Below are 18430 nucleotides of genomic sequence, written 5' to 3' on the forward strand. Positions count from 1 at the left end.
GAAAGAAGTTTTGTGCCATTTTGTGCCGCGAAAAGTTGCCGTAGCCGTGGTGGTGATCGATTGAAATCGAACAGTAACTCTGTGTGGTGTACCGCCGGCGCGTGTGTATTGTACGGCGGGTACTTTCGAATAGTGTTGTTGGCTGTACCTTCGTGAGTACAGTGTGCGCCAACAGAAAATCGAAAAATAGAAATGGCTGAGAAAATTTTTATCGCCCGTTTGGATAATCGAAATTATCAAACGTGGAAGGTGAAGATCGAAATGTTGTTGATCAGTGTCGATCTGTGGCATACGGTTTCTGAAGAAAAACCGATGCCAGTGACTGCGGCGTGGTCAAAAGAGGATCAGAAGGCAAAGGCCTTGATCATCCTGAATGTGGAAGATTCTCAGTTAGCCCTGGTGAAGGACGCAAAATCTGCGGTCGATGTGTGGGAACGTTTGAAGAAGTACCACGAAAAGGCTACGGTGACGTCGCGAGTGTCGCTTCTGAAGAAGCTTTGTAGTTTTAACTATGAAGAGGGTGCGGACATGGAGAAGCACCTGTTCGCGATCGAAGAGTTGTTCGATCGGCTGTCGTGTGCGGGGCAGAAGCTCGAGAGTTCACTGCAAGTGGCGATGGTGTACAGGAGCCTGCCAGAGTCGTACAACGGGTTGGTGACGGCTTTGGAAAGCCGGCCAGATGACGACCAGACTCTGGAATTCGTGAAGCAGCGGCTGATGGACGAGTACCACCGACGGATGGAGAAGCGTGATGTGTCCAGTGAGCGCAGTGATCGAGCGCTGGGAGCGAGTAACGAAGGCACAAGAAGAAAAAGAAGCAGACAGCGAGTGTGCTACTACTGCCGGAAACCTGGCCACTTCCGGAGGGATTGTCCAGAGCTACGTGAAAGGGAAGAAAAAGTACCGGAAGTGAAGAAAGCTGTGAAGAAAAATCCCGGAATTTGTTTTGGTGTTGGCGGACGGCGGAAGCGGAACGGCTGGTATGTGGACAGTGGCTGTTCGAGCCACATGACCAGCGACAGGAAGTTCTTCGATAAGATCGACGAAAGTGTGAAGGTTGAAGTGAACTTGGCGGATGGCTCGGTGCTGAGATCCGCCGGTGTAGGAGAAGGCTTCCTGAAGTGCGTCACTGACAACGGGGAAGTGAATGAAGTTGTGGTGAAAGACGTGCTGTATGTTCCGGAGCTGGACTGTGGATTGCTTTCAGTCCGGAAGCTGGCACGGAAGGGACTGCAAGTGAACTTTGTGAAGTCCAGGTGCCAGATTATAAGTCGTAGCGGAGAAGTGCAAGCTGTGGCGGAACTTTGTGGAGAGCTGTACGCTTTGAAGACCGCAGAATGTGTGAAAAAGAGTGGCAACCGCCGGAAAAATGCAGCTGGGCATCCCATTGAGGAGGAGTGCTGACAAAAAGAACAATTTTATGACTGTTTTGACGAGGGAAACCGATGCTAAGTGTAATCGTGAATAGTCTTTGTGACTTTGTGGTATACTTGACGAAGCAGGAGTGTTTGATGCAAGAGGAGGAACTTAGTGGAGACTGTGTTGTCCAATGAGAACTGTTCAAGACTTTGTGACTGTACAGACAAGTGATGAATACATCGAGGAGGAGTGTTGTAATTTTGGACCAGTCTGTTTTATGTTGACGATGTTTATCATCATTGCCTTGCGCCGACCCTGTGATTCGTATGTATGTTGACTGTTGTTTATGTTGAATTGTTTTGTAATAAACCGACCGCCGCGACGAGCAAACGTACTTTGTGTACTCTAGTGTTCTTCCTGTTCGCGTACCGAAATTCCCCCGGTGGTTTTGTCGGTACCACTGTGTACCTGGTGGGCATCTCCGTGGTCAAGCCTTCCCACAATTTTATGTCACGATTCGAAAACAAATCAACATAATCGAATTATTTTCTGCCGGTTTCGTCTCCTTTTCCGTCGTAGCTGGACAATGTTAAAGTAAATAGACAAGGTTCTTCCATCTAAGACCAGTAGTCGCTATATAATGAATTTGTTGCCTTAAGTATAACCTACAATTTTGGTGCTTTTTTCACTAGCTTTCATCAATCCAATGCAATTTCAAAAGAATGTTTCCTTGCGATCATCTTATATCTTGTTTTTCCAGCGTATTTTTGGCATGTGCTCCGATTTTCAATCAGTTTACGTGATTTTTCGGTAAAACATTATTTATATGCAATATATTTGTAAATAAGAGCAACTACAGGGTAAAAATAAACATAAATCTATTGTTTGACTAAATAAATGTATGATTGACACAAAATTGTGTCCAAAAATAGTATCCTAATAATATGATTAATGTTTCCAGCAATTACATTTAAAATGAATATTGAAATATCGAATTTTTGAATGTGATTTACAGATACCACAATAATAGGCAAAAAGATATTTTCATTGTCCTATTATTGCGGTATATGCTTATTCTAAAAAATATAGAACTTTTATTAAAAATTCAATATCCATCATGAAACTACATCCATACTGAACTGATATACCCGTTGCATATAATAATTTTGGTTTTTAAACTTAAAATACACACTTATGAAAACCCGCCCGTAGATAGAGGGACTGGTTAAAAATATAGGCTTTTCTTGATGCATCATTTCAAAATGTTCTTACAACAATCATAATCGTTTAATTTTTAAAGCATTTATCTGGTACAGCTTGGGAATACTATAAGCTTTTATCATCATCAATAAAATCCATAAAAAATAGAGTTTTCGATGTATAATGAGGGTTTAATTCTCATACCGCAATAATAGGGAATACCGCAATAATGGGCAAATTACCCTAAATAATTTTGTTGTTATATTAAATTTTATTCAACTCATCTGATATACTTCGTCCATTATACTACATTCGCCTTCTCCTCTACTCATGAAACCCAAAATTATTTATTAATAAAATGTATACTGTTATGCAAACATGCATGGTTTGAAAACATATTGAAAGACCACAGTTATTTGTTTATTAAATTTTCCACTCTGTTCTCCTACAACAAACTTCTTATACTATGTTTACTACCTATTCTTAATTAACATCGAACTTTACATGCCCCACTTGAATTTTATGTTTAACTTCTGAATGAATAAATCTCCTTGGAGTCCTGCACACAATATACAAGTGCTCTCTTTTGTATTATCGCATCGCCACCAAATCGAACAGCGCACAACTCACTCGTGACGTTATTCATCTCGCCGTATTTTGAAACCGGATTTTAGCATAGCGCTGCATTTTTATGATTCGTGGACCGAAAAACAAGTGATTTAAAAAATGTTTTGTCATGATTTCTACCGGAATCATAATATCATTCCTAACTTGACCACTCTATACATCTATGATTACTGTGCTTTTCCTACACTAAAAGAAATTATATTAAAAACGTATAAAAAGTGCAAATAGCGTCGTAAGTTATTTGGACATCAACAAACAGAGAGGTTTAATATGAGTTATTTAATCATTTGAGCCAGCCTTAATTATTATATAAACATGTTATCTTCTTTGAAGTTGAACTTAAAAATTACTTATTTTTTTAACCCAATTCTCTTTAATACTAGGTAACTCTCATAACTCCATCAAATATATTTTAGCGAAGATAATTTTCAATCATATACATAATTTAATTTTGGCTGCAAAATTTTCAAAGGGGCTCTGAAATTGCCTAACAGTTTGTTACAAAATCTATTTTAACTATTTATAACATACTTGCTGTCACAAGGCAAACTTCGACCATGATGTTATCATGACGGTGGAAACCAAACTTCCCTAAAATGTATCATGTTTTAATCTCATTAACCTTCTTTACGTGAAATCAAACTATACGACATAGATCCAATACAAATCTGATAAGCCGCTCTAAAGCTATGCGTGAACAAATGTTTGGCGTCCATTGATGTATAGATAAATATTTAATTTTAAAGTGTTTCAAATTGTATCAACAAATCAGAACAAACAGTAAAATGTTGATGACCGTCTTAAATTTCTTTTCTAAAGTTCAACAAAACGCAAAAAAAAACAAGCAAAAAACATTCGTGAGTTTATCAACTAACTTCCTACTCAACAAAGTTAGTATATTCTGAGAAGTTTGTTATTTTTGTTTCATACTAAAAGTTGAGCAATACGCAAATATTGAGCAGAAAAACCTGAAAATATCCCACGAACTCATTGAATGACGAATTTACCAACTACAAACTAATTTACGAACCAAGTCAGTCCCTTTCGGGACGTGCTGGACATACTTTTTTGAAATGGCTCGTTCTGGCTCTGTTTCAGATGAACATAAAAGTACAATTCATTTTGTAGCATTACCTCCTTGCAAGAAAAAAAAATGATCATAAAGGTGAAAAATCGTCTGTCCCGAAAGAGATAAACAACAATTATCGCAAATTAATTTTTTTCGCAAATTCATGTCTCAATTTGTCAAACAAACACACTGTGTCTTCTGATTGCAAGTTTCCAAAGACTATGTTTCAGACATACCAGCAAATCTGGTTTATGCCAGTAAAGGGCAAACATTCATTAATGAACAATACCGATTCTTGGATATTTTAAAGACCTTGCTGATAATTGGGTCTAAAAATTTCTAATGAATTCTTGTTTTTATTTAATAATACGAAAGAGCATGTTCTTTCAACTACTTAAGTATTTTTTTTTTCAGTTCTAAGAACGACTATAACATATTTAAACTTTAATTTTAAAAATAGTGTCAAATATGAACCTTCACACTTTTGATCATGTTTGACGGTCACTTTGTCGACAAAAATGCCACATGGGTTTTAGTTTTAACACTGGGGTTGTTCCTATTTGATATATCGGAAGAGACACGGAAAACAAAATAACCCAAATTTTGAGTTTAAGCCAAGGAATGTGACAAAATCTGAAAAAAAAACTTAAAAAAATGTTTTTTGGACTTAAACAAACGAAAAACATTTAAAAATTCTGTAAATATGTGTTATTTGCCTTAAGCGTTTGGTATTAAAATTGAGACAGGGTTTTAGGACCATATTTCCCTTAAATCTAGATAAGCAGTCTCCAGAATGCTCCAATATACAAAAAATAAGGACCTTTTTTTTAATCTTGTTTTTGAACTTGCAAAACATATGTTTTTTTCTTCCGGATAACAATAATTGATTTGAATAACAACTTGTCATCTTAAAACAAATTGAAAAATTATCATGTTCTAACACACAACACATTTGGTAATTTCGATCATTCCTCACAGCAAAAAATAATGTAATTTGGCTCGATGTAATACCGTTGATGTAAAAAAATTCCGATGTAATCGTGTTTTCCAGATACACAATCACACCGGTTCGATGTTATATTACATCATTCTGAAATTACACAAAAATTGAATTAAGTTTTTTTCATTATGTTGGGAATATGTAATCTTTACATTAAAGGAATGTGAATATTACACACAAACAGCTGCAACCAAGTGGTTCCGACTAAGTTGGGTAGAATTACACGAAATCGATGTATGATCGCATATTTTTGAAATGCGATAATGAATCTAGCAACACAGTTCTGATTTTGTTGTGCTCGGACGGCTCGGACTAACAAGCTGCCATTTTTATTTTACCGCAACCGATGAATGCTGTTTGTTTGGTAAGTTTTTGCATTTTATGTTGTTATTTCAATTAACATATCATTACTTTGCAGGAAAATCATTGACGGCAATGTTATACATTGTAATCAGGTAAGTAAATAGTATATAATTTATTTAGAACATTGAAATAAATCTGCCGTAGTGATGCTCCCCCTTCCTTCATTGGGAATATGTTGTCTAGAAACTTTTTTCTTTTAAATTTCAGCATTCTTAAATAAAGAAACATCTAAATCAGCCTACAAGCCATAGGGAATGAATCTGCGATAATCGAGAATCGGGAAAATGCCAGATCGAGCGAAAGGAAAACCGGTTCGAGTACGAAAAACCGCCACCAACTTAATCTGCAGGTAGTCCACCAAATGCGTTGGAACCGTTGGCACCAACTACGTCCCGCCTGCTGCACTTCGGACCAGCGATGGATCGGAGATCGTGCTACGGTAGCCGCTCGCTGTACCATGTTGCGGTAACAAATTCTCGACCTCGAATCATCCGGAAGAACAAATAAAAAGAAAGTATAACTGGAAGATGGAGATATCTATGTACACAACTTCCCCCACAGCAACGTTCCCGTCAACAGATACCGGGAAACTCAACCTGTTTGGATGAAGATAACGATTCCATCGCAATAGCACCGGTCAAAGCGAATCGTAGAATCAAGGCGGTGGTTCCTGCTGACTGAAAACCTTTCATCGGGATGGATTCGGAAAGAAAACCACAACGGGATTGCTCCGACATACGTGCCCGAACGGAGACCGTCACCAGGCAGGAAAATCAGGAATCCAGCCGAAGTTTATATACCATTCCGGGGCCCATAAGGACATCTTGTCATATAGATCCACCGAAACGCCGAGTGGATGTTGCAGCGCGAGTTGTTCGGGTTGGTGCACCAGTCGGACAAGGATCCACGGTTTAGCGCTGCGAATATGGCAGAAGAAGTACCATCCCCGACCGTAATACCGTTTTGCATGGGATGTCGCGAGACACCTTACACCAAAGGGTAAGCAAGTCAATTTTATAACATTCTCCAGATTTCTACTCTTATCAAGGATTCTTCTTAATATTGTCCTCTATAGTTGATTCCAGAAATTATTTTAAATTCTCTAGACTTGTGCTCTTGAAAGTTCTAGGTTTGGCTTCAATGCATCTTCACCTTAAAGCTTCTTACAGTAAATCTTAGGTGTCGGCTAGAGTAGACGCGACACGCAAAGCTAATCAAAAATCCATTGGAGTTTGACGATTTTTTTTTTGTTTTGTTTGAAGAGACTTTACCCAGAAGAAGCATTTTTCTTATAATTCATTATTAATCATTGTTATTCGTTCCCATGCAATTTACGCTTTGCTATGCGTTTCGCGTCCACTCAAGTCGCACTCTTAGATTTTCTAACGTAATTCCTCTAAAATTCCTAATGCAATTCATCCACAATTCCGCCCGAAATGATTTCTTTTAGATTCTTTCAGAGATTCCTTCAAGTATTCTTTAAGTTGATGTTTAAGATTGTTAGTTAAGAAAACTCAAGAACTGAATTCGTTGGATGCTCGTCAGAAGAAACCCTTAAAAGAATTAACCACGATGTTTTTTTTTTTCAGAAATCCCTCAAGGAATTTCTAAAGTAAAATTTCTCCTTGGATTTTTCAAGTTATTCTTCTAGAAGTCTCTTAAGATCTTTGTTTTGTATTGTTGATTTCAGCGGATTTTTTTTATTTTCAGATATCTTTTGATAGATATTCTAAGGATATCTATAAAAATTGAAAATAATTAAGAATCTTTCGAATTCAAACAAATATTTCTCACATAGAATCCTTTTGGAAGGTCCATTCATTTGAGGATTTGACCAGAAATAAGTTCTTCCAAAAATATCAACAGTTTTCTAATGTATACATTATAGTTATTTTCAGGATTCTTTCAGTCATTTTTAGCTTTTCTACCACAATGCCTCTAAAATTCCTAACGCAATTCCTCCACAGAGTTATTTAATAAAGTTTATGAATTCCACCAGGAATGATTTCGCAATTTTTCCCTAGATTCTTTCAAGTATTCTTCCAGCTGTTTTTAATGCAATTTTTTAAGGAAAACTCAAAAATTGTATTCATTGGATACCCGTAATAAAAATGCCTAAGATAATTGAAAACGTTTTTTTTTTCAAAATATCTAAAGTAATTCTAGCAAAAAATAATTCATATATTTCTCAAGTTGGGTGATCAAAGTATATTGGGCAGACCGTTACGCGTATATAATTTGGACATTTACGGAAAATCAAATGGAAGTGGCTAAATAACATACGCGTAACGATCTGTCCAAAATACTTTGATCATTCTAACTCTTCTGGAAATCCCTTATGATTTTTAACGCCTAGAAATTGCTGCAAGGCCTATTTTTCATATTTTTTTTTCAATAAATGCTTCAAGATGTCTCTTGAATTTCTATTAAAAATCTTTCTATCATCTTCGGACGAAAACTATAGTTACTCACAGTGAATCCTTTTGGACATTTTTCCAGGATAATCCTGTAGAAACTCATTTGAAGATTTTTTTCCAAAAATGTCATAATAGTTTGATAATGTCTTTTTCCGGATTATTTCAGTATCTTTAGATTTTCTCCTGTAATTTCGCTAAAATTAGTAACGCAATTCCTACACCGAGTTGTTTATAAATTCGACTAGAAATGATTTCGGGAACTTATTCTATAGCTTCCTCCAGCGATTCATTGGAATATTCTTCTGGTTGTTTTTTTTTATCACGTCTGTACTGCCGTGAATCGCAAATCAGTCCCATCTGTAAAAAGTAGGCATTGAGAAAGTGGGTTGTGAAGTTTTCAAACTCGTTTTCCATACGAATATTCAAAAAATTCCAGGTGATTGGAACATGTTCCAATCTTGGTTAAACTTTCACAACTTGCTTTTCACTACAATATCTTTCCGAGAAAAATATAAAGATGATCAAAACAAGTTACATTTTTGTGTTCCACGGTTCAAAAGTCTGTAGTGGGACTGATATGCGATTACTCTTCATTATGGGACAATTTGACTTGCTGTTTTTTCCTATTTTTTCCGAACAAATCATATTATTTTATTGGTGCAGCTGAAAGAGCATTGGAAGAGATGTTGAAAACTGAACTCAACTCAATTTTGACGAAAATGCAGATGGGACTGACTTGCGATTCACGGCAGTGTAGACGCGCTGTTGTATTTTTTGTATTTTGTGCAACACTGGTAGAAAAACCTCGCGTGGCTTTTATTGCGGATACTCGTAAGAAAAAATCTTAAGAGAATTATCCACGATTTTTTTTAGAAATTTTTCAACAAATTTCTCAAGTATGTAATTTTTGCAAAAAAAATCTTAGGTTTTTTTTTGTTATGTAAGTCTTCTAGAAGTTGCTTAAGAATTTTGGACAGGAACACCCAGAAATTTTTTCAATGGTTCATCTTAAGATCTCTGATATTGGTTCCAGGAATTATTATTTTTAATTACATAGATTATTTTCTTTAGATCAAAATTTCTAAAAATATCTAAAAAAATAAAAATAATTAGGAATCTTTCAAAAATCTTTGGAAAGTTATACAAAAATTTCCCACAGAGAATCCTCTTAGTGATTTCTTCGGTATGGTCCTTAAGAAATTAATTTCGAAATTAAATTCTTCCAGAAATGTTATAACAGTTTGGTAATGCAATTATTTTCTGGATTCTTCCAGTAGTTCTTAGATTTTACCGCAATTCATTCAAAATTCCTAACGCAATTCCTGCACAGAGTTTGCAAATTTCTAAATTTGTAGATTTCTCCAAAGATTCTTTCAAATATTCTTTCATTGTTATTTTTTACATTTTTGTAACGAAAACTAAAGAATTCACTTTATTTGATACTTGTAAGAAAAATCCTTAAGAGAATTAAGACGATTTTTTCCCGAACTCCCTCAACAGTTATTTTTACGAAAGCACATAACATGTCTTAAATAAGCGGAATATTGTGCACCGATGGTAATTTTTCTAGTCTACTCTTCTTGTCTCTAAAGTTGATTCCAAGTAGTGTTGTAAAAACTCAATTTCTCATAACTCACGCTTGAGATTTTTCATGCGTGAGATGTCAATCACGCAGCTCAGCAGTCAAAAAATCATGGATGAGTTTCTCATATTTTTGACTCATTGTCTCATTTTTCCACAGTTTACTCACACACGGCAATAATTTCTTGTTAGTCTGGTAAAATAATAGTAATTCTTTCAAACGTAAACAACAACATCGGGTTTCACGAGTTTTTGACGGGTTTAATTTCACAGATTTTGTCGGTAAAATAGTAGATTTCACAAGAAAATCTGTATTTTTATTGTTTACAGTTCAAATTCGGTGATTTATTTCACAGGATACTGCGAATTATTTTAAGTGTGTATAATCTATAGGTATACTAGAATTTTACCAAATATTTTTTACAACACAATTCCAGCACATAGTTGTTCATATTCCACCAGGAATGATTTCTTCGAGTATTCTTTCAGTTGTTGTTTTAATGTATTTTGTAATTAAAACGTTAAACAAAAAACACTAAATTCTAGCAAAACAATATTTTTATGTATCTTGAAATTGTTGTTTCAGAGCGCCTAGCAATTGCTTCATGAATTCCCCTTAGTATTGGTCAATAAAATTTGTTCCAGGAAATATATTTTAATTCTCTCAGATATCACCAAAATTTCTACTGAGTAATTTTAGATTTTATATCGTAATATCTCTAAAATTTCTCACGCAATTCCTCCTTAGAGTTGATAATAAATTCTGCCAGGAATGATTTCAAAAATTTTTGTTTTAGAGTTCGCTTCAGGTATTCCCAGTTGTTTATTTTTTTAAATGCTTAAAAGAAAACATAAGAATTGCGTTCATTGGATACCCGTAAGAAAAAATCTTCAGACAACAAGATAACTTGAAACGTTTTTTTTTACAAATTACAATGGAAAAATTTTAAGTAACTCTTGCAAAAATCTTCAGTTAATTCTTAAGTTGTTACTCTTCTACAAGTCGCTAAAGATGTTTGTGTCAGAAATTCTAGAAATAGCTTTAAGGATTCCTTATAAGATTATTCTTTTACGTTTTCTCAGATATCACTAGAATTTATATTCAGAATCTTTAAAAAATAAGAGTATTCGAACAATTTCTCAGAGGGAATCCTTATAGTGATTTCTTCAGATTAATCATTCAGAAATTCCTCCTAACTTTCCGCCAAGAATTAAATTCTTGCTAAAATGTCATAATAGTTTCGTGCAATTCTTTTCAGGGTTTACTAGTATTTTTTAGATTATCTACAGTAATTTCTCTAAAATTCTTAACACAATGTATCAACAGAGTTCTTAAAAAATTTCACCAGGAATGATTTTAAAAATTTTATTTATTTTGAGAAAAAACCTACTTATTGAACTTTGACACTTAACTTTTGCAAAAAAAAAAATACTTAAATCACTAGTAAAGCGAGCTAGTGATTTAGTTTTTTTTGCAAAAGTGAAGTGTTAAAGTTCAATAAGTAGTTTTTTTTTTTTCTCTTAAACATACTCTAACAATCCCTCCCCTTAATTAATTAAAAAGGTTTAGTTCAGGGGGCCCAGATAGCCGTAACGGGAAACGCGCAGCTATTCAGCAAGACCAAGCTGAGGGTCGTGGGTTCGAATCCCACTGGTCGAGGATCTTTTCGGGTTGGAAATTTTCTTGACTTCCCAGGGCATAGAGTATCTTCGTACCTGCCACACGATATACACATGCAAAAATGGTCATTGGCATAGTAAGCTCTCAGTTAATAACTGTGGAAGTGTTCATAAGAACACTAAGCTGAGAACCAGGCTTTGTCCCAGTGGGGACGTAATGCCAGAAAGAAGAAGTTTAGTTCATATATTAATTTCTCCACGTATTCCTTTAAACATTCCAAGTTGTATTTTAGATTACTTTTGGAAAGAAATTTAAGAACTGCATTTATTGGATACCCGTAAGAAAAACCCTTAAGAAAATTGAATACGATTTTTCCAGTAGTTACTCAAGGAATGTCTCAATTAGGTCTTGCAAAAAATTTCACTACTAAAAATCGCTTAAGATTATTGTTCAAGGACGCCTAGAAATTGCTTCAAGGACTCCTCCTAATATTGTTCTCTTGGTGCCAGGAATTATTTTAAAATTCTCTCATATATCTCCAAAATTTCTATTAAAAAAGAAATATATTTAAAAATCTTCGAGAATTCTACAATTTCTCAGAGAGAATCCTTCTTCTTCTTCTTCTTTTTGGCATTAACGTCCCCACTGGGACAGAGCCTGCTTCTCAGCTTAGTGTTCTTATGAGCACTTCCACAGTTATAAACTAAGAGCTTTCTGTGCCTAAGTTGCCATTTTCGCATTCGTATCTCGTGTGGCAGGAACGATGATACTATATGCCCAATGAAGCCAAGGAAATTTCCATTATGAAAAGATCCTGGACCGACCGGGATTCGAACCCAGACACCTTCAGCATGGCTTTTCGTTGTAGCCGCGGACTCTAACCACTCGGCTAAGGAAGGCCCCAGAGAGAATCCTTATAGTTTTTTTTTTCAGAATAATCCTTCAGAAATTGATTTTAACATAATACTTTCCTAATGCAGTACTTGAGCTGAAATATCAAAAACAAAAGCAAGTAACCAAGAGGTTTTTGATTTAATTTAAAAACGGTAAGTTGAGGGTGGTTGGTTTGTTCGGCAAAGTTATTCACTTTCAGAAGTTACGCAAGCTTGCAGAACACACCAACTTCAAACAACTTACTTTACCTTACCTTACTGACTGTATATTACTCCGAAGATCTCTTCATTAGTTTGTTTCGATATTTCTCACTAACTTCTGAGTAATTCTCTCAAGAATTTCGTTTAAGATATCTTCAACAGTTCAATCTGGAATTTTTCTATGGATATCATCCATCCCATTTTTTTTGTATTATTTCCCTATGACTTCCACCAGGCTTCCCGTTTAGAGCATCTTCGAGAATTTAAAATTCCTTCAGGTACTCCTCATTTTTTTTATTTCTCCATGAAGTCTTCAAATATTTTTGCTTTGTTCATTTCATTCAAATTCATCAAGGGGAATTTCAAGCAAATTTTTTAGATTGTTTTGCAAAAACTGCGTGGAATTTCGAAAGAAATTCCTAGAATAACTTCAGATTAAACTTGTGCGAGTTCTAAGTACGCCTGAATTCCTACAAAGATCTCTGAAAGACCTTCTAAATTTTGATGAAATTCTTCCTAGAATATTCTTGATAAATTGCTAAGATAACTAAAACAATAGAATCTCTAAATAATGTCCTACAAGACGTTTTGAAGAAATAAATAGAAGAAATTTGGACCGAATCTCTGAACCTTGAATAAAGTTTTGACGAATCCATGGTGATCAAACAACTTTATTCGAAACATTATTAGAGAAATTTTTGAACCGCAGTAACAATATGTTAATAAAATGCTGGAGAAATTCCAAGATAAATTTCTGGAAGAATTTATTGAGGAATGCTAGGTCAAATTTATCGAGAAATTCTTGGGAATAGTTTATAAAATATATCATCGAACAATGTCTGAAGGATTGTTGGACCAATTTCTAAGAGTAATCGTGGATTAATATTTGAATGATTTTTTATGAAAATGTCTAGAATAAATAAAAAATCGACTTAGGAATTATTGTAGAATTTAGTGCAAAAATGTCGAAAGGTTTTTTTCAAAAACTCTAGAATAAATTTTCATGGAAGCGTTGAAGTGCTCAAGGATTCAGAAGAAATTCTTAGAGGCATCCATTGAAAAATCGCTGGTAGTATCCCTGGAGAAATTCCTGAAAGCATTCAAGAGGAAATCTGGAAATTACTAGAATTCCTGAAACATTCCTTGAGATCTGAGAAAAATGTCATAACTTGTGGAATAATCGCGTAATAGTTTCTGTAGATTTCTCTGGAGCATCTAGAATTTTGCATCAGATTCAAAAAGTAACTTTAGAGATAATTTTTATTTAAACAGAGACTTTAGAGAGCTTAACCAAAAATAGAGACTTGCATTGAAATAGAGATCAAAACTCTAAAAAATGCGCTTACTTAAGAAACGTACTATTTTTCGTGCTTGTAGTGTTTTTTTGCTCTATTCCTACAGAGTTTATTATATTTGTAAAATAGACGAAAAAACATTTTAAAAAAATCTGAATGTTTTCAATTTATCAAATGCTTATAAACGACATTCAACTGGAAACAACACATTTTTGCATTGAAATAAAATCTTCCTTAAAAAAACTAAATACTCTATTTTAGATGTGATAATGTTTTTGTTGGAAATGAAAGCACTTTTTTGTTGGTCCCACTTCTCTTGAACTTGTTTTTCTTTTTAGAAAATAAACAACAATAATCGCTTTAGAACAACTTTTTTACTTTCTTTTTATGTAGAAAGAAGTACAGGGAACTTGCGCCAATCCATTTAACAGAAGAATGTTATTTAACCGCGACAAAGTAAAAGGTCATCAGCTATTGTAGAAGTTGATTACAATACTGAAAAATACTTAGGAAGCAAAAATGGTCAAAACTTACTAAAATTAATTATGATCGTAGTTTCGAATACTCCAAAACTGTTACGAAAAATCGATGACCTAAACTGCCCTTCTACACCTACTTATCCCATGTTCTATGTAAATCTTATGGACCGCGGGACAAATATGCGTAGAACGGCAGTGAACTTCTGGAACAAAATTTATCCTATTTTTAAATAAATTTATTTATTTATTTTCAATATAATTTAGTGTAACGGAAATAATTCATTTTCCACCGTTTTCTACTGAGCAACAAACAGGCGGGACAGTTTTTATGCTACATGCATAATTATTAGAATCAATAATGCAGGAAATCAAAACAAATATACTTTTCTTTGACGTAAAGCTTTTCTCTTGTTGTTCCAAAAAAAATCTAGTTGAAATTCATCGCTCCCTGGAAAATATAATCTCAAGCCCAGGGAATCACGTGCGGTTATGTAATATTGCAATGAAACTACAAAAAAGCCATGTATTGCAAGGGGTGGATCACTTTTTCGGTGCACATCAAATGTACATCAATTTGCATCAGATGCATTTTTTGGACATCCATATCAACTTAGCCCTGACCTAAACCATCTATAGCAACGCTTTATTATTTGTTGTGGAAGTTTCAAAACTGTTTGCAGAAATAATTTTCATTTGATATTCTGCAAGTACCTAATCACAAAATTTATTTATTTCAGGTTATCAAGCTGTTATTAATTACTCGAAATATATTGCATTTGAATTAGAAACCTAACTGATGCCCACAATTTTAAGAGCATTTTTGATTTATTCATGGAAGGTCATATACGCAGTGGACATTACGGGAAGAGGAAATTTTCCAGAAAAAATCGTCCTACGTCCCCGTAGAAACAGTTTGATTTTGGATCAGGATTGACCAGAACCTTCTGCCCGAGAAACCCATGGTATATGCTCTACTGAAGAAGGATAAAAATCCGCATCGAAATTTCACATCCAAATGAAGGTGGAAATATTTGAACTTTAATTTCGGTTTAGAACAGAATCGATAAACATTTGAAGTATTTGTCCTGAGCTTTACACAACCTTTCTCTGAGAGAACGAAGCGCCGTATTTTTTCCACGCTCTATTCGATTCTTATGCGAGAAAAACATTACGGTATTTCCTCAAGTGCAACGCGTGGTTCCTTCAGAAGAAAAGCACGTGACATTTTGGAAAGCCCCGACCAACTGTTCTACCTCTTTCAATGAATAGTGATGATCTCAAGTATGGTTTAATAAAGTTCATCAGTAGAGTCTTCTACAATATTGAGTATAATTTATTTTATGTCATTACCATCTACCTTTTATGAACCACAAATCTGTTAAACCCCGTAATTCAGTTTTCCTATCGAATCTACTCCTATCTTAACAGACACAGGAGCACCACTTAAATATGCTGCCTAGGGATTAGCAATTTTGACAAACAACAAAACTTTTAAATATTGTGGACAGATTTACTTCTTCGTTGAGCTGTGTGACTGTTTTCAAGCTCCTCCGTTCATGTCGTTAGTCTTACTGTCCACGAAGAGATGAATTTGGAGATTTTTGAAATAGTGTCATTCCCTAATGCCGACATCCGAGACTTCGTACGTCCATGGTACCACACGTGCTGAAAGAAATGTTTTTAGTTCCTCTCAGAGCCATTTTTATGGGTAAGTGGAAAAAAGGCCGCTCTTCTTGAGTTAGTGGAATAACAAGTTTGACACTTCTAAAAGGACAACAATCGATCGTTGGAGCAAGCCATGGATTGAAAATTTTGCTGAGTATGCATTTAAATGCATTCGAATGCATAGAACTTCAACAGATGCATCAAGAGTGATCTACCCCTTGATGTATTGTCTATTTTTGTGATAAGGTAGCTTTCACTGGGTATGACCATATTGCCCCGTTCCTACATGTTTTATATAAGTTCTGTTTTTTAGAATCCAATTTAGTGAATACAATTTCGTGCACATCATGCCTATATATAGTGGAAGAGTGAACTGCTGTGAAAAAAATGAAAACAATAGACAAAACTTTATGCAAAGCTTATTTTAACATCCAAAATCTTATAAGATTTTTGTAGTAGTATAAGCATTTCAGATTTTCCATATGAAGTATAAAACAAGATTTTTGCACGGTTTTCACAGTTGTGCCTAGTTGAAGCATAATTTATGAGGTCCAAAGGTTATCGGGATCCAAATCGGTTTTTAAGCTCAAATGAAAGGTGGCCCATAATACCCCATATGACCATACTGCCCCGCCTTCCCCCTACATATCGTTGAGTCTAATTTTCAGATTATTGCAAAATCATGTATTTTAGAGTTTTCAAGATTATCAAAATTATGTATTTTAGAGTTTTAAGATTAGTAGTTGGTATACGAGAAAAATAAATGCTCAAAATAGATGATACCAATTTGATTCATTTTCTCACAATTGTCTCATATTCCACTTTAGTTTTGAAAAACGAATAACCGAACATGACAAAAATTTTGTAGCCTGAGATGTTTATAGTAAAACATCTCGAAAACCAAATATGGCCGTCACAATGGCCAACTTGTACCCTTATTTACGTTTTCCGAAGCACTGAACTGATTAATCCGTTAGCAAATGGACTCAATCTTCTTGTTTTAACCTCTCTACTAGTGCACAAAGCTAAAATAAGAAGTGCACTGTTGGATTATGGATACGCGTCGATCTCCAAAGAAATTAAAAACATTTTGCATAATTATATTAAATACAATTTAATATTAAATGTCACATTTTACACTTAAAAAAATACCAGGCAGTACATTTTACTAACGTTATATTTTATTTTTATTTTTTTGTACAGGCTCAAAAGACTTGTACGACCAGCTCACAATGGTTCACAGTCTACTCAGGAAGTCAGCACACAAGATCGAGCGTCTTCTCGCTATCATCACTCTGGTTATCAATACGAAGGCCTATTACTGTTAAAACCGATAATATATAACAAATAAATACAATTTAATACTTTTCGTTTAAACATTCTTTATTTATATCATCAAATTCTTTTCAATGGCTGATCAAATTACCTTTTATCCATTTTTGAATATGCAAAAAATACTAATTGGTAACTCTTGTTTCCGAGTAAAACGCGTTTTATATCATAAATGAGATTTAGGTGCAAAAATGGATAAAAAGGCAATTTGATCAACCATTGAGCAGAATTTGCAATCATTTTGTTGCTTAAATCGTTTTGATTACATAGCTTTCATATTACATCGCATCGATTACATCATATCGTGTACGTTGAATATATTACATCGGAAAAAATACATCGATCACATTTATTACACCAATTGCCCGCGAGTACGTCGAGCCGTGTAATATTCCACAACCGAGGGAACGACTTGGTTGCAGCAGTTTCGATGTAATATTCAACAACTTTTTTTGCTGTGCTCAAATGTACATGTTATTTATCTCAAAACAATCACTGGTTTTGATTGCTTCTTATGGTTGGAGCTCCGAAAATTCACCAAGTAACAAAACCTTCGAAACAAACGAAGTTTGCACGAACCTCCTTCCAAAACTAAAATTTACATTTTCTTCTTTACATAATGTTTATTTATATTGTTCTCCCTTACACAGTTTTCACTGAGCTCATAGAGCTGATATAATTTCATGAAATTACGAATTTATACATAACTAACCAACAATTATGGTTTTTTTTTGCATATGTAAATGAATCTTACTAATCATTTTACTTAAATCGATCCTTCTCAATCTATTGCACATTTCATTTGTTTTTTTTTAGTCTATAAACTTACAATATTTATGTTCTTTCTTCCGAAAACTAATAGCTGATTTGGAATCCAAAAGATTGGTCGAGTAACAAAATCAAATGAAACAGTAAAATTATCAAATCAAAGAAGTTGTCTTGTTCTATCACTCAAAACATTCGCTGATTGGGAAGTGATCCATCCCATATTAACATATTGTCTACCCTAAAAACAATCACAGCTTGTTTTCAATTAGTTCTCAAATGTTATCTATAGATTCGCACCGATCCCACCTGTTCTAGTACTGCAATTGAGTGCTACAATTATATAATACAATTACAATGCTACAATGCTACATTTATGCTACAGAAATTCAACGGAAATCACGAACCTGCCTTTATTGTTTTTGATCACTTCTTATGGATTGAGCTTGCAAGGCATCAAACAGATCCATCAAATAGCAAAACCAAAAAACTTCCGAAACAAAATGACGTTTCACGTATTTCTTTTCCATAATGATCACTTTTCAAATTTACATGTTTTTCTT

At 34.5% G+C, this 18430-nt stretch overlaps 1 long non-coding RNA gene across 1 annotated transcript; it reads left to right on the top strand.

The window, feature by feature from the left end:
- Positions 1-5234: 5234 nt before the first annotated feature.
- On the top strand, positions 5235-17147 carry LOC5578752. Its single transcript, XR_002500677.1, has 4 exons — positions 5235-5619; positions 5674-5710; positions 5826-6617; positions 16974-17147. It is a non-coding gene; the product is annotated as an uncharacterized LOC5578752 (long non-coding RNA).
- Positions 17148-18430: the final 1283 nt, after the last annotated feature.

This window comes from Aedes aegypti, chromosome 2, assembly GCF_002204515.2.
Source record: "Aedes aegypti strain LVP_AGWG chromosome 2, AaegL5.0 Primary Assembly, whole genome shotgun sequence".
In the NCBI taxonomy this organism is placed as follows: domain Eukaryota; kingdom Metazoa; phylum Arthropoda; class Insecta; order Diptera; family Culicidae; genus Aedes; species Aedes aegypti.